This window comes from Helianthus annuus, chromosome 12, assembly GCF_002127325.2.
Source record: "Helianthus annuus cultivar XRQ/B chromosome 12, HanXRQr2.0-SUNRISE, whole genome shotgun sequence".
Lineage (NCBI taxonomy): Eukaryota > Viridiplantae > Streptophyta > Magnoliopsida > Asterales > Asteraceae > Helianthus > Helianthus annuus.
In genome coordinates, this window is record NC_035444.2 from 92,673,224 (window position 1) to 92,696,924 (window position 23,701).

Genomic DNA, 23,701 nt, shown 5'->3' on the forward strand with positions numbered 1-23,701 from the left:
CAGCTTGTTCACAATTCGACTCAGTGTACTTGTTGATCTCTCTGTTCATTGTATCATATGATTCTTTCAATCTGTTAATGTTGTGCAACAGTTCATTGTTTTGCTTGATCAAAGAATCACAGTTCAGACACTTTCAGGAACTTTGATTGCTTCAGTATCAACTTTGATCTCAAACTCTGGAACGTCTTTGACTGTTCTGTTTGATTGGAAAAATTCATTTCTTCTCTTTCTCTCGGCTTCTGCTTCATCTTTTAATCTTTCTTCTTCTTCTTCTTCCTCTTCTTCAATCTTTCTCTGTTTTTCTTCTGCAGCTTCCCTGACTTTTCTGCATTTTTCAGCCCATTTCAGATCGTAAGCATTAGCAATAAAATCTTTAACATTTGACGTCTCTTTTGACATTTCTTTGGCCATGAACTCTTGATCTGGGCAGAAATTGTCCCAACTAAATCCTTCAGCCAACTTTTCATCATCTCGATCTGCCAAACACACTTTGCTGTTTGTTGGAAGATATCTATCCCAGCTGAAACCACCATCCTTTCCCAAACAAGCTCTCTTTGAATCTTTAATCTCCATTCTACCATGAGCAGTTTGTGCTTGATGATGTGCATGTTGTTGTTGATACGGCTGTGGTGTGACTTGATGATAAATCACCTTTTTGTGGTAGTCGTTGTTTCCGAAGGGTTTTGAGCTCCACTCGCTTCACGATTTGTGCACTCCCTCTTGAAATGCCCCTTTTCCCTGCAACGAAAACAAGTAACTTTAGACTTATCAAAACCTAAAGTTGACACATGAGCCTCGCGAAAATCATCTCTGCCTGTAATTTGTTTGAATTTTTCAGCCAGTCTCAACACACTAGCCACGCACCATTTAATGTCCATCAATCCCATTTCCTCGGCATCAATTTGATCGTAATCCTCTTTCATGAGCATTGGATTACCGATCCTTCCTGCAACTAAGCCTCCGTAGGATTCAAGCACGGTCACTAACAAAGACATGTGGCTTTTAGCAACTTCCTCAGTATAGTTCTGATCATTTTCCAGCTTTAAGGCAATGTTGCATTGAAGAACTTTGCCACTCTTTGTTGTAGTGAACTGTGGATCATACGTCGGAAATGAAGAGAATCTTGTTGTGCTGCTTGATCCATGAGATGGTTTTTCAGAAGAATCTTTTGCATTGTAAGCTGTTTAAACTTTTGGAGAAAAATTTGTCTTTTCACTAACACCACTCTTGAAATATAGACTGATGTCTTGTTCTCCATCGTAGTTCTTCATCCTGGCAATCTTTTGCTGCTCCATCTCTTGAGCTTCCAGGTGTTTGATGAACTCTCCCAGTGTTAGCTTTTTATATTCATTTCTGTTGTTTCTCAGCATCATCAGAAAAGTTCCCGAGATTTCATGTGGTAGCGCATCTGCAAGTTTTTCAATCAATTCATCAGTATCCTTTTTAATACCAAGTTTTGACATATTTCTCACCAAGTTACAATATCTTTCAATAATTTGCTTGGTGTTTTCAGATTTCAAACCACGGAATAAATCAAATTCTTTCTTCATGAGCGACATTTTGTTTTTAAGCATATCATCGCTTCCTACAAATTTTGCTTCCAATTCAGTCCAGATCGAATAAGCAGTTCCATCATGTTGAAGCAAGATTAAAATGTCCTCTTTGATTGCTTGCTGAAGCAGACTCACCATCAGTTTTTCATCTCTATATTTCTCTTTCTCTCCAGCACTCATTTCTCTAATCGTTTGCTGAATACCATTCTTTGTGGGTCTAACATATTGTTCTTCTGTATGTTCCCACGCATCCAAGTGATAAGCTTCAACCCAATTTCCAAACCGTTCGGACCATGCATTGTAATCATCAATATCCATGAGCTTAGGCGGTTTTTGAGTTGTTCCAGTCTCATTTTCAAGTAAAGCATTCTGAGTGATTATAATCGGACTAGCAAAGGCATCATAAAATTCGTTGTCCATTGTTCAATTGTCCAAAAGTTCACAAATTCCAAGATTCAGGCGAAATCAGGTTTGGAGCGGAATCCCCAAATTCTGTTCAGGCGAAATCAGATCTTGGAGCAAAATCACCAAGTGCTGTTCGAGCGGAATCAACAATTAATGTTGATTCGAGCGAAATCAGACAGAAGCGTTTGAGCGGAATCACAGTTCTGATTTTGGAGCGAAATCAAAAACTATCTTGGAGCGGAATTAGACTTGATGGTCAACAAGAGCGGAATCAACTTTGAACTTCGGAGCGGAATCAATTTTGGAGCGGAATCAGCCAAGAACTTTGGAGCGGAATCAAGATTCTGAGTGGAATCAGGTGCTAATTTCGAGCGAAATCAAGTATGACGTCATCATCTCGAACATGTTTTCAAGCGGAATCAAGTAAAATTCAATTTTTAGATCGATTTTAGCTTTAAAATTTTCAAGGGTTTATCAAAACATGATTACGCGTGATGTGTGTGAAATTGAGCTGGTTTTACCGTGAAAAATTTTCAAATTTTAAGAAGAAGGTGTAGAAAATCAGAAAACACAGCTGAAATGGCAAGAACTCTTCCTCCTGAGCTCTGATACCACTTGTAGGATCGTTTTCGGACCCGGATGAGTCGATCAGAGGATTTCTTATCCAAAACAAAAGGCGGAAACTAATGTTTTGGTGCAATCTCAGCCGTATTCACTTTTAACTATAGTTTTATTGATCACTGAATCGATTACAAGCTCTGACAACACTTCGGCAGCACTTCGTGGCTCACCGGAAGACAATGACCTAACCACTATGCTGATTTCGCTCCAACTGCCACTATATATAGTGGTTCTGATTTCGCTCGAACATAAAAGAACATCAGGAGCGGAATCAGGAAAATACAATTACGAGCGAAATCAAGTCTTAGACTATTTCGGGCGGAATCAGCTAGCTAAGCACTCTCGGGCGGAATTAGAACTATAGGGTTTCGGGCGGAATCAGGAATCAATGAGGTTTCACTCCAAATGACAAAATGTCATTTGGAGCGGAATCACATACAATTTCAGTTTCTTGAATTTTGTGCCCTGTTCTAGCCTATTTGACACAAGACTCGATACAAGACGTAGGCGACAGACGGATGCACCAACACTTTTATCAACGCCTCTCTTTAAATTGTTTGGCCAATGAGATCATTCCAGATCAAATATCATTAGTTTTAAATTAAAAAAAAACAAGAAAATAATAATTGGGTAATCATTGATGGGGCATTATTGGGCATTATCTCACTATGTCCATTTGTGAAAAAACGCCACATAATGCCCCTTTGCTGACTGGGATAACACGTGTCACACAATGCCCATGGATGAGAGCATTATTCATGTGTACCACTACGCATGGTGTAAGGCTTGGTTATTTCAAACCAATTTTACACTTATTATTTGTATTCAAATTCTCTCAATTTCATGATGATACTCTACACTTTGTTCTTGCCCAAATCTTAAAAATATACCCACTTTCATTTTTTTTTATAACTGAAAACTTTTTATAAGTGAAAACTATGTAAAGTATTCTTTTATTTTGTTGCAGGTGTTTGTTTAATGAATAGCCGGAGGTGGTGGAGGGAGGATGGGATGAAGGAGACAGAGAAGTTGGCGAGAGACTGGAATAACAAAATTGGTCAAAGGGTTGTGTATCAACTAAAATCAGACCTGAAACCGTAAAACAATGGTATAGTTGTTTACATGTGTGATTTGGTGTATATGTGTTTGTTTGTAGTAATTCTATTCAGTTTTGGACATGAAATTATGTCGTGTTTGATAAAGCTGATTCTATCAATATAACTCCGTTTACTCGAGTCATGAACCGGTCGTGTTCATGCGGTTAGTATTAGATAATTAGTTGAATGCGCTAAGTCCTTTTAAAGTAAATAATGATCACTTTGTTTTAATAAGTTTAAATTTGTATATTAAAATAGTTATTTTTCTTATTAGCCACCCGTGTATCATACTCAGTGGCGGATCTAGCCAGTTTTTTCACTGGGTTCCTTTTTCCAAATCATACAAGGTTTATACTACAAAAAAACGTTTTTTTCTAAATCATACAAGGTTTACACTATAAAAAACGTTTTTTTCCACATCGACTGGGTTCATGGAAACCCGTAAAAAGGCTCTAAATCCGCCCCTGATCATACTGGAACTTAGACTAATAATAACATATACATAATATATTGCTAGTTATCACATTCCCGTCAGTTTTCCTACTCTCTAGACACCTCTTACTGTTATCATAACGTCACCACAAATTCTCGCACTCGCTTATTCCAACCATGCAATTATATCTCTCAACATGTGTAGTTACATATATAGTAAATAAATACTACAACCAAATATGTTGCAATATAGTATATTAGAAACAATAAAATAATGCAAAATAATGACTTATTACAATCTAATATGACCCATTAGAACCCCATATGATTTATTACAACCCAACATGATCAATTAGAACACAAATATAACCAATTAAGATTCATTAAACGGGTTATGACCCATACACAAAAATCTTGAGCGTGACTGATATAACCACATAAAAGGGGTTATGACCCACACACAATATAACCAACTAAGATTCATAAAACAACCAATATAAACCAGGCTAATATTAAGCCTGACTGATATAGCCACACACAAAAATCTTTAATGTAGAATGACCTATTATATAGCACTCTTAACCCTTTATGTTTAAAAAATATCTATTATAATTCATCATACAAACTACCAAGAGCCACATGACATATTATAATCCTAATGACCTTGTTACAACTAAATATAACTAATCTTGAATCATCATACATCATACCGAGTCATATATGGTTACGATAGGTCTATCGAACTCATGACATGCAATATTCGTTAATAATTAGTAATGATGTACCGGTCATAATAGATTTTATTTGTCATAGTGGATCGTGATAAATGCTAACTAATGACTTATTTAAAGCAATTATGACCTTTTAACACCGACTATGAAATGTATCTTTCAATATAACAAAATATGATGTAATTAAACAATAATATGACTGAACTAAAACCAAATATGAACCAACTAAGACTAAATTATTAACATTGTGTTGCTTATGGGTTATTTGATCATATGAAGTCATATCACGTAATAACCCTCCTCTCTATATACATTATATATAACATTTTTAGGAGATATTATTAAAATAAAATTAGTTAGGGTTTTTTATACTTACGTTCTTAGTAACTAAAAGATAACTACAATAAATCATAACTAATATATTATCTTTTACCATATTATGAAAGAGTAAAATACTAAAATTGTGTTCGTGGGCTTTGAACACTTTTGCTTTTTCCATCCAAAATAAAAACCTTTTTTGTAATTGGACATCTGACCCTTTTTTTGCTACTTTCATGCAAATTACTAACTCAATTAAAATGTATTGTTAACTCATTTTTTCTTTTATGTTTTACTTTTTATTTTTAGTTTTTATCATTAAATAAAAATAGTTATAAATATAATACATATACATATACACATATACACACTTATTTTTTTAATTTTCTTGTCTACATTCAAATAAAAAATAATAATAAACTAATAATAACATATATACTAAGACACACGCTTTATAACTATATAAACACACCATACACACACCCTCTCTTCTATCCTTCTCTCTTGTATACTTTAAAAAAAAATAAGTGAGCATATATATAAATGTGTGGTATATGTGTATATATACATATATATATTTATAATTATATTTATTGGTTTTTATTTAAAGATAAAAAACCAAAATTAAAAAACAAAAGGGTAAATTGCCAAAATCATGTATTAGGTTTGGGAATTACCAAAATTGTCCATGAGTTAATGATCAATTTTAACTTTAGTGATTTAGATAGAAATGAAAACAAAAATGAAACGTCAAGGGTCTAGTTAAAAAAAAAAAAAAAAAAAAAAAAAAAAAAAAAAAAAAAAAAACCTTATTTTAGATGGAATAAGCAAAAGCGCCCAACCTCAAGGACGATTGAATTAAAAAATCATAACTAATATATTTTTTAATATATAAAAAATAATTACAATAAATCCTAACTAGTAGGCAGCAGTAGTCGTCGTAGTAGTAGTAGTAATAATAATAATAATAACAATAATAATAATAATAATAAATTTTCGGAAAAATTACACGTTTTGTCCTTTATCTAATACCATTTTTCAGACGGTGTCCTTTTCAACGAATTTTGAAAGGTTTTGCCCTTTATAGGAAAAATCCTTACATGTATTGTCCTTTACACCTAACTCTGTTTAAAAAGTCTGTTAAATATGGTCACGTGAAATGCACAAGAGGGTAAACATGTCTTTCCCCTCCCCTTATAACCCCACTACAACCACCTTCCACCACCGCCTCCCAACTGCAACCACCATCTACCACCACCTCCCAACTGCAACCAACCCTTCTTCATCTTCAACCAGCGCCACGATCACCTAGACACCCACTCTCTCTCTCTAGAAACCCACCGCCATAACCCATCCGCCACCGCCCCCCAACTGCAACCACCATCCACCACCGTCTCCCAACTCCAACCACCCCCTTCTTCATCTTCAACCAGCGCCACCATCACCCAGACACCCACTCTCTCTCTCTAAAAACCCACCGCCACAACCCATCCACCACCGGCCCCCAACTGCAACCACCATCCACCACCGTCTCCCAACTCCATCCACCCCCTTCTTCTAGTAAATTTCATAGGATTTTTTCGTGGGTTCCTTTTTTTAGGTTAATTTGCAGTGTCTTAAAATGCTGGAAATCTCTTGTAAACTTTTGTGGCTTCTAATCATTTTGGGTTAATTGAGGTCTGAAGATTAATGAAATGGCAGAAATTAGGGTTAAAGAGGTGGAACAAGGGCAAACAAAGATCAGAAGTGTACCAATTGAAGTAACCCCTGAAGGATTTTGGTGTTGTCCTTCACCTGTTATGTTTAAAAAAAACCCTAAAAACACAACACCCTTTAAACAAACCAAGATCATCATCATCCCCACCTACCAAAACCCCTTCTGATCACAAAAAAAACACTCAAAAGAACTTAACAAGAAATCATCATCACATGCATCATCAAAGTCAGAAACTATTGTAACTGATGATCAAAGGAAAAACGGGTCCAGTTTCGGGTTCGAGCAACAGCCGGTTCTTGGTGCAGCTGAAAGAACAATAGTTGCAAGGCCACATACCATTGAAAACTTGCCAAGAAAGGTGAATGGTACGGTGACTAGTGACTAATTGGATGAATAGATCCATGGCTTTTGTTATATTATTTGTCATACACGTGACTGTGATATTGGGACGTTGGATCTGTGGGGTTGGAGTTTCTGTGGTGGGGTTGTGGATGGTCATATGAGGGTGGTGCGATGGGGTTAGTGGTTGTCGGCAGGTGGGGGTTGTGGTGGTCGGCAGGTTGGGGCTGTTGTTGAAAGAAGAAAGGGCTATGGAGGTGGTCTGATGGGGTTGGCTGTGGCGGGTTGTGGAGGTGGTGGCGGGTGGATGTGGTTCGGTGGCGGATGAAGATGGTTGTGGGAGATGATAAAGAAAGAGAGAGAGGCAGAGGGAGAGAGAGTGAGGCAGTACTTTGTGTGTGTTTAGAGAGTGAAATATTTTTAACTTTATAAAGATATTAGTTTTCTAATATATTAAAAAGATTTTGTTTTAGTTACTAAAAAGATTAACAAATAAATGGGTAGAAAGACTAAACTACCCCTGTTTGACTAGATTTAACAAGAAATATTAACTGAGTTAGGTGTAAATGACAATACGTGGAAGGATTTTTCGTATAAAGGGCAAAACCTGTCAAAATACGTTGAAAATGACACCGCCTGAAAAATGGTATTAAGATAAAGGACAAAACCTGTATTTTTTCCTAAATTTTAACTAATAATATTCTTTTCTTTATCTAAGCTTTAATCATTCTTGCTATTACTACTACTTTTGTTGAGACTTAAATTGGCCAATTTAAATGTTTATTAAATATAATCAGCTTAATATTGCATTATTTATCCTGGAATGAAAATATCTCATTTCGTTACTTTGACTTTAATTATCCACTGTTTCACATGAGTGTTGACTAGTGCATTTCGATTGATTAAAATCGTGAATTTTGAAATTCGATTTTTGTTGAACTTTTGTAATGAAACTGGATGACTTTTAGTATGTGTTTCACTTTGTTCCTAGTATTGGTGATGTGAGTATGTAACTTTTGAGATAAAGAAAAAAAAATGTTTCTTAGCTGAGATCACAGTATAATGAGCGTATTTCTATTTTGTTCAACTGACATGAACAATTAAATTTAGAATTTAGAATTCATACTACATAAAGACCTCAAGAATTTTCTTATGAATGGTAACTCGTGTTCTCTCTAATTCTACTATTTTAATAGGACAAATAAAATAGCTAACATAACCAAATACAAAAAGGTGACATGTAAACATGAAACAAGTTGCGTTGCAACCCCTTTTGGATAGCAAAACCGATTCTACCACTAAACTACATTTTTCTGCTCTGGAGCTAAACCGTGCTTCTTTTTTATATTCAAAAATAACATTTTTTTTATAAACTACTCGTGTTCCTAACGAATGTTTAAAATTCGTGAAGACCGTGTGTATTGATTATCAATCGTTTTTACCGTAGGTCACAAAAGTAAATAGGCATTACCGACATCTTATGCGATAACAAAAAGTCAGTAAAGCCTCTCTTTCTTCTCGTGTATAATTCTTCGGGCTTTGGCTATGAATAAATAAAACCTTTTATAAGTGTTAGTGGTGGGATGAAATGTAGAAAAAATGTGGTTACGTAGAAGTCACATGGTCATTGAGGGTTTCACACTTCACATCTACCAATATGTGTTACAGAGAGGAGAAATGTAAAAAAAATGAAAAAGGAAGATGCAAATGAAGTTTGCTGAATGGCTAGAAAAAGGACGACAATGAAAAAGGAGAGGGGCAATGCCCCTTAGGGGTGGTGTACCGCACCAGGATGTCGAGTTGTTATTGCTTCTATGTCCAGGTTTAGATCCACAACACATGGTCTTGGTGAGAGTGAGTTAATTGTTATAAATAATTAAAAGAAAACTCGTAACAAGTATTGTGTGAGATGCTTTTAGTTTTTTTTTAACTGCTAAATATTTTTAGTTTCCTGATTCATAGAAATCACACCTCTTTTTACTCTATCTCTCTCTTTATATATATAGGGAGGGTTATCTTGAGAACGTTAAATATTGCGAGAATCGTGAGAACGAACGAATAAACCAATCAAAACCATTTTTTTTAATACAAACCTCATCGTAATTAAGATACAACATCAAAAAGAGAATTTACAACATCAAATAATTCATTTCTCCTTTCAAAATCACTCTTTTTAGATTTTTTACACATGTGTAAATATAACAGATTTACACATGTGTAAATGGCAAAGTTACACATGTGTAAATTTTTCTTTATTTACGAATTCACGTAAATTTAAACGTGTAAATTAAATTTCTAACATTGTATTCGAATAATAATGATGAGTGTAGAAAAAAATTTTTAATTTGAATTGTTTTTGACCAAGTTCTAGCGATTTTTTCATTTGTTCTCACGGTTCTCACAATATTTAGCGTTCTCACACTTTAGGCCCTTTTTACACTATCCTTACCCTATATAGGTAGAGGATCCTGTAAAAAGTGCTCAAAGTGTGAGAAGTGTGAGAAGTGTATTATAACACTATATATAATACTATATAACACCCTATAAACACAGTATAACAATATGTAACACCATATAATACCATATAACATTTTGTAACACTATATATCATTATATAACAAATATAACACTATAGGTTGTCTGATAGCATGCCTATGATAGATGTATAGTGTTATATTTGTTATATAATGATATATAGTGTTACATAGTGTTATATGGTATTATATGGTGTTACATATTGTTATACGGTGTTTATAGGGTGTTATATAGTATTATATATAGTGTTATAATACACTTCTCACACTTCTCACACTTTAGGCCCTTTTTACACTATCCTTACCCTATATATATATATATATATATATATATATAGAGAGAGAGAGAGACAAAAGGGAGATGTGTATATAAAGAGACAAAGGAGAGATATGTGTGAATATTAACTCCCATGTAAATAACTCTAGTTTTGTATACCTTTTTAGTTTTCAAAGATTTGTAGATGGATCTTTGAATATACTTTGGAATTTAGCCTTCAAATGATTATGTTTAAGTCCAATAAAATTTTCCATAAATGTCACACTAAAACGCCCATCATTAAGTTGATTATATTCAATTTTAATAAGCATACACCAAGTACAGAACTTAAGCATAATTAAATTTGGAAATATAAGAGGAACGGGATGCATAATCATATGAAAAAAAAGTCTCTTTCTTGACACAGTATTATCACAAACGTTCTTACATACAAGTGGTTGTTGCTTTCAATGGTGCCACCAACCTCATAATATGAGTCATGAGTCATGACAAGACATTCCATGATAATGAAAGCGAGAGGGATGGGCAATAACACCATGCAATGCATGGTACAAAACATACAAAGTATATACTACTACTAATGTTTTAATATAACAAGAGTATGTATATAATGATGATGATGTTGACATGTATCATATAAAATTTGATGAATTGGGATGTTCAATGTCTGAATTTGTTCTTATCTCCAGTGGATGTTAGTTACTCTCCCCATGACTATTCATTGGGCATGAAGTAGAATTTATGGATTATATTCTATTCCTGCTTTATTTTAGCTTCAAAGTAAAACTCAAAACATCTATCTATAAACATGATGTTATTTCGGACTATAGTTTGATGTTATTTTGGATTATAGTTATTTTTAAATGAGTTTATATGGGATGAATTATAAAGAGTTGGACAACGGTTATATGCGGGATCTAAAGAATGACGGGTTAGAATGCTTCTTTTTCCTAAACGATACAATGCCTTCTTGAATGAACCAAGACAAAAAGGAATGTTGCTTAATTGTCATTTAGATTGTATTTCAGAAGTGGGTACAAGAGGTACTTATACATGCACATATTTACTTAATCTACCTTCTTCTATGACTAATTACATGATGTTCATCCGCAAGCCAAGGCCGTAGAGTGATCTGTTTTAGCTTGAAACATAAAAACACAAATTTATGAGTTGGCAACAGTTTTGTAAAGATGTCTACTATCAAATCTCATGTAGATGTGTAAGATGTGCATGCAACATTCCTTAGGCAACATTTTCTTTTTCAAAGTGAAAAATCAACTTCAACATATTTTGTTCAGGTGTGGAACACACGATTTACATAAAGGTAGGTTGCACCCAAGATTTTTTGTGACAACCTGAACTTTTAAGGCTAGCGTTACCTAATTCCTTGATCGTTTAACTATTGTCGTTACGCTTAATTATGTGCACGTCATATTGAATCATTGGGTTATACTTGATAGTTATCGTTTGTGTGAGTGTTATTTGCAAGATAGTGTTTAGTTGCATGTGATCCCTAGGCCGCCCATTACGTATACAAACCGAATAACTCTTTGCATTGTGTGTGTCTGCCCATGGCCCAGTTCTTGGAGCCCAAATCGAAAATAAAACTCTAATGGGTTCGGCCCACTTGTTCCGAATATACACCAATTCGTACATGATTCTCTTGCACCTCTCATAATCACATTGAAACAATACCCTACCACTCTTTCATTCTCGGCGATCGACGGCAGGAGACCCCCCCCCCTTTCTTCCGAAGCGTCTTGTGCTCAAACACCCCTCCTCACCTCTCGGTTAGCATAATCTACCTTAATGTAATTTCATGCTTGTATGTGTTCATATATGATCTATGTATTTATGCGTTGGTTGTGTTCGGTTACGATCTAAGAACCTAGTTGGATTAGTGGTAGAAAATCTGTTGAAACAAAAGAAATGGCATGTATTAGAATTGTGTAGGTTATTGTGTAGGTTGTAGCCATTAGCATGATTGAACTGTTAACATGAACTTGGAATCGTCCATGATACGAATCGATAGTCCGAGACGATTGTGTGCACTAGGATGTGGTTGGAATGTTAAAATCTAATGGTGATTAAGATTATGTATCGAAACAGCCACGAGGATTACCTGTTTGATTCTTTTGAATATTGCCATGATGAATGATTCTAAGTTAACTATACTGATTGGTTTGATTTGTGTATAAGCATGATGTAGCGGTTAGAGGATCATTAGGGTTTAGGGAATCAGGAACATCTGTGTAATGCAACGACGAAAAATCAAGGCGGCGACCATCATTTTTCGTCGACTAAGTTTTTGACGAAAAGCATCTTTCGTCGACTGGCCCTCTCGACGAAACAACATGGTCTTTCGTCACCAGCACCTCTTGACGAAACATGTGATGTTTACAAACATGAACTCGTTATGTAGACCTGTGTGAGCATGATTCTGAAGTAGCATTAATGTTCAAATTAATCGATTTGTATGATGAGGAACAAGGGTAGAATGATTATGTGATTTGATGTAATCCGAATATTGATTGTGATATTAATTGGCAATGTAAAACTAGTCGCACAAGATACTGGAATCCAATTTGCATCTTAAATGGGCCGCACACTCCATTGGACCTAGACACTTATGATTGGGTCGCACATTTAAAAGTATATATATATTGGACTGTTGATATTTATTGAAACGTGGATATGTAGTGTAGACACTTATGAGGACCGAATATTAGTTATGTGGTTTCATGATAATAATTGACTGATATGTTGCATGGATAACTGTTATGACTTGTGTAATAGGTGTATGGCCTGTGCAGTACTGGAATAGTATGTGTAAAGAATACGTGCTTTATGTGATACGATTTCGTACTTGGCCTAAATGTTATTAGATGATACGATTATGGTGTGTGTGATATGGACAAGCCTGTTGCGTGACTAACTGTTATTAATTGATTGATATTGTGTGGGTGTTACTTGTGAAGTATGAAAAAGGGATATGTGTTTAAGTAATACAAAACTAATTGATAATGGTAACTATGCTAGGATTGGTTTGATCAACTTGAACATGTAACTAGGCATACCGAGCAAAACCAAGGTGAGTTCATTCCTCTTGAGCATGCGTCCCGGTGGTTGGGACAGTCATTGGGTATCCCGGAGAGGGATAGGTTTTTGGGTAAATCAATTGGGTATTCCTGAGAGGAATACGTCTTGTGGGTGAATCTGGAATGTTGGATAATACACTCGTCCTATCACCTTTAAGTCCCATCTTTTTGTTTCCAGAGAGGTAACGAGGTATTAGTTGGTAGCGCTACTTAGGTTTGACACCCTCACCCCGTACCGGAGAGGACGGCTGTGAACTAATGACCCAGTCATGCCCAGTGCTTTGATAGGAGCACTGGGGAACGGGCAAAACATACATCAGGAGCCGTCTTGTATCCGAGGTATTATCAACATTATAATCAATGAGCTGAACTAAACACTTGCTAACTAACGTTTTTGTAAAACTATGAACTCACCAGCGTTGTCTGATACACTTCTGTGCATGCTCGCAGGTTATAGATTATATGGATCGTGGAACTTGCTGTCTGGGATGCTGGAGTGGTCATGGGTCGTAATGCATGGGATCGCGAAACAAGTCTAGCGGTTTTCGTACATACGGTTTATGTAACACTTAACAAATGATTTATGCTTCCGCTGAATACGATGAGTTATACTCTAATGTAATGTAATGCTTTACCTTAATAAATGAAAGTTTTATTTGAATCATGTATGAGTTCAATGTGATTGGTGGCTAGATCCTGGTACGTCACACGCCCTGCGGTGTCTCCGAAAGTGGTATTTTGGGGGTGTGACAGTTTGGTATCAGAGCCACTGGTTATAAAGAACTTGGTTTTAAAAACGTTTTTATAAAACCAGACTATAACCGAACTGTTCTGAACACGTGAATACGACCATGACACTCAGCTCCAGATTGCAAGGTTTGTCTTTCTCACTTGTTGCGTACATTACATGACTAGTACACCTTTGTTTATGACGTAGCATACGAACACACACTCGCCACTATAACATGATGGCATGGATTGCTTGTTTACTTTATGATGCTTAGATAGTATGCCAAGTCCTTGGATTTCTGTGATCTTATCGTTTTGATAACCTCTGTTTGGCATTCGAGTTTGAGGAACCATTTGACATGAGTTAGGCGGAACTGAGATGAGCATGCAAATCACAATATTATTGTGGGTGCACACATAATAATAATGTGGGGTGCATACGAGTCCCAGTGAGGCTTAACAAGTGAAAAAGGGGTTCCGTTCTGTTATTTGATCGATGTGAAACACAACAGTCTATAGGAGTGGTAGCAGTGATTGTCTCCTACTTGAACGTGATCTTTTCACTCCTTTCTGAATCCTTACGAATCTCGATGCTATCGAGTATTACCTGAACACACATCTGAACGCCTAGCGAACCGTGTAGAATGTTAGGAGTTTGCATGAACGTCCTTGAATTGGATGTCGCAGCATCAAATGATTGGTCTATACCTTTCTCGCTTTTCTTCGTTTGCTGGAACTTAACGTATTGACGCTTAGATCCCGAAGTGCGATCACTTCTGTAACACTCTAGCAACATACCGTGTATAACTCCATCAACTTGCAAGATCGATGGACAAGAGGATGAGCGTAGTACCTTACCGACATCAGTATTGGGATGACCCTGGTTACCGGCAACGAACACCAGCAGATTGACTTCAACCGAATCCCTAACCCTAGTCAGCGACTTATGGGAGTCAACTCTTACGAACCAATTGGGACATAGCGATGACAACAGATGATAGTGTGGAATGTGTGATTACCAGCATAGTGGGTAGCGCGATAGGGCGTGGCACAGAAGGTGAAAAGATGGACTTGGTTGGCGAAAGATCGTAGGGCTCCGTTTCAAGTAACGACGTTAGAAACAACAGTCACGGCGACATCAAGGTTTTTCTAACCATGGCCTACAGTATGGAAATGAAGGTGCCTGCAACATGGATTGGCCATTGTTAGAATCAAGACGACAACAACCACGGGAACGACGACAATAACAACACTGGAAATGACGCTCGTGGAAGGGCACTTAGGATTGGCGTGGGCGACGCTAGAATTATAGCAACATGGTAGCTTGTATGGTTAGCTAATCGCTTCGTCTCTATTCTGCTTAACCCTAATGTTTCTTGAAACCGAACCTGTTGTGGAATCGGCTGATGGCAAGTCAAATGAAACTTCATATTTTCGTTGGGATGAAAACTCGACCTTGTGGGACAAGTGTTCGACATCGACCTTCTTTCTACGACCCTTGATAGTTTTAATGCAGTAGTCAGTATTGATTGGTTATCCAGATGTTGCGTAGATATACCCTATGAGAAGAAAGTTGTTGTCTGTCATAAAGTATCCGAGTGGTGCAGAGGTTAGCATCCATTCAGCAATGAAGGCCGGAAGTGTCCACGGAAGGATTACCCCGCTATGTTAGCACTCGTTACTGATGTTAAGGCTAAGGAAAGGAGGATCGAGGATCCACCAATTGTTTACGATTTCTCCCTATGTGTCACCAGAAGAACTATCAGGTTTACCTTCACATCGTCAGGTGGAATATCAGATCGGTATCATGTTAGAAGCAGCCCTTATTACTAGTACTCCTTATTGTCCCACATCAGGAAGGTTGCAGGAACTGCCTAATCAACTTCAGGAACGGTTGGACAGGAGTTTTATCGGACCTAGTTTTTCACTTTGGGAAGCCCCAGTTATATCCGTGAAGATAAGCCTTTCCGTATGTGTACTGATTATTGAGAACTTAACAAGGTGACAGTTAAGAACCGTCCGCCTCGACCTGTTGACCAGTTGCGAGGGTCAAGCTCCCAATCGAGGGTTGACTAGCAAACGAACTATCATCAGATGGAAGTCCAAGGGGAGAAGGTTCTTAAAACGGTATATCGAACGCAATGCGGCCACTACGACATTGTACTCCATGACCTTTCGGTTAATCAACACACCAGTAGCTTTATGGATCACATGAATCGACCGTGTTTATTGATGACGTGTTGAATCATTTCTAGGAGGAAGGAACATCATGGACGGCATCGGTATCTTATTTTAGAGATCCTAAGGGAGGAGCATATATGTGTGAAGTCTTGTTAAATGTGACATCTGGATTCGAGAGATACATTTTTTATCATGTGTCCAACAAAGTGGGAACACACGTGGATCTTGCTAAGATCCATTTTGTTAGAAATTGATCGACACCAAAGATTCCTTCGGGGATACAACAATTCCTTGGTTTCGCTGGATATTATCGCAGATTCATCGCGGGATTCTCGAAGATCGCGCAGCTTTAAATCTCTTTAGCATGGCAGGGTACAGTGTGTCCGTGGGAGCCAAAACAGTAGGACGTCTGTTTCAGCCTTTTGAATCCCAACTCTGCAATGCGCTGAGCGTCGTCTTTTCCCGAGAGTACGGGTGATCTAGTGGCATACCATGATGGTTCGAATCAGAGTTCCAATTACACGCCAAGACAACATGAGAAAGTGATGGCATACGTAGTAGATTTACAGGAAGAATTGCACGAGTCACAACCTACGGTGGAAACCGTGGTCTTTGGATTGAAGTTGGAGGCATTACTTGGCCGTTACCAAATACACTACCTAGACCGATCACAAGGGCCTCCCGTGTACCCTTGTTTCGAAAGAGCTAAGCATGTGATGGCATCGTGGGATGGAACTTTTGAATGATTTCGACTGTGAAACCTAGACGTGTACGAGTCTTGCAGCACACCATCGACTCTAACCTACCTGATCAGGTTCGCCCTGTTGAAACTGAAGCACTGAAGGAAGAGAAATTTTCAAGATAGGTCCATGCGGGGCATGGAGGAGCAACTTTTGGCAAGTCAGACGATATTCGCTACCTCACGGAACGAATGTGGATCTTATACGGCAACTGTAGGAGACTTGTGTTGAGCAAAGCACACCGGCCTTGATATTCTAGTCGTCTGGGTATTGATGAGAGATATAAGGATCTATAAATCTTGTACTGGTGATCGGGCATGAAGGCCCACCCAGCAATGTATGTGAATGATGTTCTTGTGGGAGTATCAGCAACGAACAACACCCATATGGAAATGAGAACAGACTGCCATGGATTTTATCACTTGTCTACTTACAACTCGAAACGGAAACAATACCACATGGATGATCGTTGTTTGTCTCATGTAACCAGTACACCCTCTTGCAATTAAGGAAACTAACGAGTTTTCGCAGCTTGTGAATATTCATCTGAGAGAGTCGGTTTGTAGGCACGGGGTGCCAACTCCTGTTACCTCTGGTTTTGAGCTATGCTTGATTTATGACAGGCAACACGCAACACCCTTGGCTCACGTCTAGACATGAGCATTAGTTATCATCATAGGACAAACGGTTAGAGTAAACGAACCATCTTGACACTTGAATACATGCTGCGAGCATATGTGTGATGGACTTAGTGAAAATTGGAAGGACACATGCCTTGGTTGAATTCTACTGCAGCAGTTATCATTCTAGTATTCAGATAGCTCTGTTTGAGGCATTACATGGACGATAATGCCAATCTCCTTGTTGGACTAAGGTGGGTGACAACCTAATCACAGGTCCCCGGACTAGTACTCGAAACTCTTGGGAAGATTGTTTAGATCGGAAATCGTTTGGCGGCAACATGTGACCATCAGGAAACCTGATAAGCTTAGGAACCACTAGGAGTTCGCTGCAGGTGAACGTGTCATGATTGATAGTCTCACCCTGGGAGGGTGCGGTGCGCTTTGGGAAGCGTGGCAAGATGAATTTACGTCACGTTGAGCCACTCAAAGTTCGGGAAAGAATCAGAGGCATGGCCTATAAACTCATTTATGTCTTGAATCTATGGCAGTGTTCGTCGAAACATTTGTGATACCTTTATTAGACAAGTTGTAGTTGTCGAGGAGTCGATCGAAGACATGGATCTGGAAGTCAAGGTTCGATAACATAGTCGAATTTCAATCGTGAGAGTTCATCGGAACTCAAGACGTGGACCGGAGTTCACGTGGGAACGCAATGATCTGAGGAATCTCTAGTATCCTCGGTTACTCAAACTGTTGAATCAACCTCTGTTATCATTGGCGAATTTCAGGACGAAATTCTCTTTCAAGTTGGGGATGATGTGGTACCCGAGGAAAATCCACGGTCATCCTGATCTAACACCTTGCTACCTTTGGGTTACTTGTCGAATTTCGGGACGAAATTTCTTTCAAGTTGGGGATGATGTGACAACCCGAACTTTTAAGGCTAGCATTACCTAATTCCTTGATCGTTTAACTATTGTCATTACGCTTAATTATGTGCACGTCATATTCAATCAATGGATTATACTTGATAGTTATCGTTTGTGTGAGTGTTATTTGCAAGATAGTGTTTAGTTGCATGTGATCCCTAGGCCGCCCATTACGTATACACACCGAATAACTCTTTTGCATTGTGTGTCTGCCCATGGCCCAGTTCTTGGAGCCCAAATCGAAAATAAAACTCTAATGGGTTCGGCCCACTTGTTCCGAATATACACCAATTCGTACATGATTCTCTTGCACCTCTCATAATCACATTGAAACAAAACCCTACCACTCTTTCATTCATGGCAATCGACGGCAGGAGACCCCCCTTTCTTCCGAAGCGTCTTGTGCTCAAACACCCCTCCTCACCTCTCGGTTAGCATAATCTACCTTAATGTAATTTCATGCTTGTATGTGTTCATATATGATCTACGTATTTATGCGTTGGTTGTGTTCGGTTACGATCTAAGAAACTAGTTGGATTAGTGGTAGAAAATCTGTTGAAACAAAAGAAAGATGGCATGTATTAGAATTGTGTAGATTGTAGCCATTAGCATGATTGAAGTGTTAACATGAACTTGGAATCGTCCATGATACGAATCGATAGTCCGAGATGATTGTGTGCACTAGGATGTGGTTGGAATGTTAAAATCTAATGGTGATTAAGATTATATATCAAAACAGCCATGAGGATTACCTATTTGATTCTTTTAAATATTGCCATGATGAATTATTCTAAGTTAACTATATTGATTGTTTCGATTTGTGTATAAGCATGATGTAACGGTTAGAGGATCATTAGGGTTTAGGGAATCAGGAACATCTGTGTAATGCAACGACGAAAAATCAAGGCGGTGGACATCATTTTTCGTCGACTAAGTTTTTGACGAAAAACATCTTTCGTCGACTGGCCCTCTTGACGAAACAACATGGTCTTTCGTCACCAGCACCTCTTGACCAAACATGTGATGTTTACAAACAAGAACTCGTTATGTAGACCTGTGTGAGCATGATTCTAAAGTAGCATTAATGTTCAAATTAATCAATTTGTATGATGAGGAACAAGGGTAGAATGATTATGTGATTTGATGTAATCCGAATATTGATTGTGATATTAATTGGCAATGTAAAACTAGTCGCACAAGATACTGGAATCCAATTTGCAACTTAAATGGGCCGCACACTCCATTGGACCTAGACACTTATGATTGGGCCGCACATTTAAAAGTATTTATATATTGGACTGTTGATATTTATTGAAACGTGGATATGTAGTGTAGACACTTATGAGGACCGAATATTAGTTATGTGGTTTCATGATAATAATTGACTGATATGTTGCATGGATAACTGTTATGACTTGTGTAATAGGTGTATGGCCTGTGCCCTACTGGAATAGTATGTGTAAAGAATACGTGCTTTATGTTATACGATTTCGTAATTGGCCTAAATGTTATTACATGATACGATTATGGTGTGTGTGATATGGACAAGCCTGTTGCATGACTAACTGTTATTAATTGCTTGATATTGTGTGGGTGTTACTTGTGAAGTATGAAAAAGGGATATGTGTTTAATAATACAAAACTGATTGATAATGGTAACTATGCTAGGATTGCTTTGATCAACTTAAACACATAACTAGTCATACCAAGCAAAACCAAGGTGAGTTCATTCCTCTTGAGCATGTGTCCCGGTGGTTGGGACAGTCATTGGGTATCCCGGAGAGGGATAGGTTTTTGGGTAAATCAATTGGGTATTCCTGAGAGGAATATGTCTTGTGGGTAAATCTGGAATGTTGGATAATACACTCGTCCTATCACCTTTAAGTCCCATCTTTTTGTTTCCAGAGAGGTAACGAGGTATTAGTTGGTAGCGCTACTTAGGTTTGACACCCTCACCTCGTACCGGAGAGGACGGGTGTGAACTAATGACCTAGTCATGCCCAATGCTTTGATAGGAGCACTGGGGAATGGGCAAAACATACATCAGCAGCCGTCTTGTATCCGAGGTATTATCAACATTATAATCAATGAGCTGAACTAAACACTTGCTAACTAACATTTTCGTAAAACTATGAACTTACCAACGTTGTTTGATACACTTCTGTGCATGCTCGCAGGTTATAGATTATATGGATCGTGGAACTTGCTATCTGGGATGCTGGAGTGGTCATGGGTCGTAATGCATGGGATCGCGAGACAAGTCTAGCGGTTTTCCTACATACGGTTTATGTAACACTTAACAAATGATTAATGCTTCCGCTGAATACTATGAGTTATACTCTAATGTAATGTAATGCCTTACCTTAATAACTGAAAGTTTTATTTGAATCATGTATGAGTTCAATGTGATTGGTGGCTAGATCCTGGTACGTCACACGCCCTGCGGTGTCTCCGCAAAGTGGTTATTTGGGGGTGTGACATTTTTACACAAGAGAGTAAGAGCAGACTTTGTGTCTACGCCATGTTCTTTTAGAGGAGCTTCTAACCAGCACAATTCAGCAATGGTGTCAGCCAAATCTTTGTATTTAGACTCCATCGATAACCAAGAGACGGTGTGCAGTCCAAGATATGAGATTGAAGCCCATATAGTTAGCGAATCCCCCGGTGGAACGGCGATCATCGAGACTCTCAACATTAGAAAATCCACAAGTGTAGAGGATCCCTACAAATAGGCACCGGTGTAGCATGAAGTCCAGAGCCGAAGTTTTGACAAATAAGTAATTTATGATGAAGTGTGCCATTTAGGTACTGAAAAAGACATTTAACAGCAAACCGGTTGTTTTTAGACAGAGCATGAATGTACTAGTATACCTTGTTAAAAGCAAAGATAATATCTGGTCGCAAGAGGGTGACATACATTAGAGCACTAACAAGCTGACAATATTTGACCTGAGTGGAAATAAGTGGACTATCTCCGAGAGATAGAACTTAGGACATGCTCATAAGAGAGGATAACAGTTTACAATTAGAAAAATCAATTTGTTGAAGGAGCTTAGAGATGTATATCTTTGGAGATAAAAGTATATGACGTCATTGTGAGACAATTTCAATGCCCCAAAAGTAGGCACAGGTGTCACAATCCTTAAGGGTAAAGTCGTTGCCAAGTTGGTGTATAATGTTTTCGATTAATGTGGTGTTGTTTCCAATAACAATGATGTCTTCAAGATAAACCAAGATGGACAGAAGAGTTCTCCTAGATTTATAAGTGGAGAAAGATGAATCATTATTTAAGCGCATAAATCTCAAAGTTTGAAGGGCTTGTGAAAGACGCTAAAACCATGCTCATGGAGCTTATTTAAGCTATATAAAGACTTGTGTAATAGATATACATGATATGGATGTTACGGATCAACAAAATTGTGTGGTTGTTTAAGGTAGACTAAAGCAACTTGTACATCTAGTTGACAAGGTACCATTACTTCGGGACAAATTGACAACAATCGAAAGAACACTCGGAAAATAGTGGACTTAAGAAACTTAATGTTTCATTGAATTCAATAAATGGTTGTTGTGTAAAATGACCTTTGTCACCAAAACGGGCCTTGTAATGTGTAACAATACTATGTTGATATCTTTTTCTCTAAAGAGTGTAAAAATGCCTTTAATATTTTGAAAGAAAAATTGGTTGAGGCCCCAATTTTGCAATCACCAAATTGGTCTTGACCATTCGAAATCATGTGTGATGCAAGCAACTATGCAGTTAGGGCCGTGTTGGGTCAACAGGTAGACAAAAAACCGGTTGCCATATACTACGCGAGTAAGACTCTCTCGAATGCATAATTGAATTACACAACCACCGAGAAAGAGCTACTGGCGGTGGTATATGCATTGGATAAATTTCGGGCATACATATGGGGTAATAAAGTAATTATTTATTCTGACCATACTACTATTAGGTACCTCATGGAGAAGAAAGATATGAAGCGAGATTGATCCAGTGGGTTTTGTTGCTACAAGAGTTCGACCTAGAGATTCAGGACAAGAGGAATGATATCATTTGTGTTGGTGCATGTTTTGTATGTCCGCCACTGTGCGAATAGGCTAAATAGAGCGTGTGTTGAATATTGTATAGAATAGTATGATAATGGACATGGTTTTGTATGTAACACAGTCTATTCGGACGGATGGACATCATGTCAGTCCGTAAAACCCAGTCGTCCGAATAGGTTATATGATGTTAAAGTCCATCCGGACAGATGGAGTCCATCCGGATGGATGGACACTGGTCATTCGGGCAGATAGGCTGTTACATATATATATGGATGAGGGGTTCCCATTTGGACAAGCTTTTGGTTCCCAGAGGGGAGATGTTGTCCAACTGGTTTCGCGGGTATGTATCTTTCATATATTAATAGAAACCAGTTTATAAGTGATTGTTCGGTATATTAAATGTTGACATGTTATAGTCACTGAAAATCTAGATAACTGTAAACACTATATTATAAGGAAGGTCTTACATATCTGATTCTTAAGTTATAACTTATCTTGGTTATATGCTATACCATTTTATGGAATGCCAAATTATTAAATGTTGACTTGTCTCTTTAAAATTGTAGATATGGCCAACTGCATGCTTTAGAGGAGGTCGTGAAGGAACAAGATGGGCAGGTTTAGGTGGAGGCAGAGGTGCTGGTGTGGTGGTGGATGCAGCAGTGCGTAAAAACTCACAACCAATGGCGCGTTGACATACTTGAAGGAGGCTAAAGATATGTTCCAAGACCAACGTGAGAAATATGACATGTTTCTTGGTGTGATAAAAGATTTTAAAGCTCAAAGATAAATAATTTTTTGTTTGAAGAATGCCCATATTGATATCAGCTTGACCTAATTACGAAATTCTCTGATGCAGGATTGATACAATAACCAATGGTGTCATAGCTAGTGAATGGAAATGTTGTTGGGTGGGAAGTCGAATAGGATAACCAGTTGTGTAGTTTGCAAGAAGCATTTGAAAAAACAAAACCTAAACTTGGGTTGTAAGGTGCTTAGATAATCCTTTTACCTTCCTCATTAACTAATCATTTACAAATTACCAGTACTATTTCTCCTTACCCACTAAATATACATGTTTCTTTATGCTTGGTAGCCATTTTTTGTAGCTTTAGAAACTCTTGAGGTGTTTGGCCATGCTGAAACTGCTACTTCCACTTAAACAAATGTAGAAACTGCTACATCAGAAATCAAATCTTGAGGTGTTTGATCCATGTTTATTAAAGTGTTTTCCAACTAGGTGGGTTTTCTATACATTATGTTATATGTTCTGGTCATTGTGTTTAGTCTGTTATCCATTGTATTTTAATTTGTTGTTCATTGTGTT